Genomic DNA, 1,496 nt, shown 5'->3' on the forward strand with positions numbered 1-1,496 from the left:
GACTTTATTTATTTTTGTCTTCTGGTAGCTTTGGGGTTGTTTTTCTCTTGGTTCTCTAGTTCTTTTAGTTGTGATGCTAGGCTTTTAGTTTGAGATCTTTCTAACTTTGTGATGTGTGCATTTGGTGCTATAAATTTCCCTCTTAACACTGCCTTAGACGTGTTTCTGAGATACTGGTATGTTGTACATTTATTCTCATTAGTTTCAAAGAACTTCTTGATTTCTGTGTTAACTTCATTATTTACCCAAATGTCATTCAGAAGCAGGTTGTTTCATTTCCATGCAATTGTACAGTTTTGAGCAATTTTCTTAGTTTTGACTTCTATTTTTATTGCATTGTGGTCCAAGAGAGTGGTTGATATGATTTCAGTTTTTTGGTGTGTCTTTCCTAAGAAGTGTTGTACGCCCAGTTATGTGGTTAATTTTAGAGTATGTGCCATATGGCAATGTGTATTCTGTTGTTTTGGGATGGGGAGTTCTGTAGAGGTCTATTAGGTCCCTTTGGTTCAGTGTTGAGTACAGGTCCTGAATATCTTTGTCAAGTTTCTACATTCAAGTTCTGTCTAATACTGTCAGTGGGGTGTTGAAGTCTCTCACTATTATTGTGTGGGAGTCTTAGTATCTTTGAAGGTCTCTAAGAAATTGCTTTATGAATCTGGATGCTCCTGTGTTGGGTGTATATATATTTTTAGGATCGTTAGATCTTCTTTTTGAATTGACCCCTTTATCATTATGTAACACTATTCTATGTCTTTTTGGATCTTTGTTGGTTTAAAGTCTGTTTTGGAAATTAATATTGTAGCCCCTGCTTTATTTCTGTTTTCCATTTGCTTGGTAGATCTTTTCTACTGCCCATTATTTTGAGCCTATGGGTGTCACTGCATGTGAGATGGGTTTCCTGAAGACAGAATATCATTGGATCTTGCTTTTTTATACAGCTTGCCACTCTGTGCCTTTTAATTGGGGCATTGGCCCATTTACATTCAAGGTTAGTATTGATATGTGTGAATTTGACCTTCCCATTGTTTTTGTTAGCTGTTTATTATGCGGACTTGTTTATATGGCTGCTTTATAGCACCACTGATCTGTGCACTTAAGTGTCTTTTTGTAGTGGCTAGTAGCTGACTTTCTTTTCCACATTTAGTGCTTCTTTCAGCAGCTCTCATAAAACAGGTCTGGTGAGAATGAATTTCCTCAGTGTGTACTTGTCTGAAAAGGATCTTATTTCTCCTTCACTAATGAAGCTTAGTATGGCTGGATATGAAATTCTTTATGGAATGTCTTCTCTTTAAGAATGTTGAATATAGCGCCCCCCCAAGCCCATCTCTTTTTACTTGTGGAGTTTCTGCTGAGGGATACACTGTTAATCTGATGGGCTTCCCTTTGCAGGTGATCTCTCCCTTCTATCTTTAACATTTTTTCTTTTATTTCAACCTTGGAGAATCTAATGATTATACACCTTGTGGATCATCTTTTTGCAAAGCATCTTGCAGGAG

This window comes from Cebus imitator, unplaced genomic scaffold, assembly GCF_001604975.1.
Source record: "Cebus imitator isolate Cc_AM_T3 unplaced genomic scaffold, Cebus_imitator-1.0 Scaffold73, whole genome shotgun sequence".
NCBI classification, from domain to species: Eukaryota; Metazoa; Chordata; class Mammalia; order Primates; family Cebidae; genus Cebus; species Cebus imitator.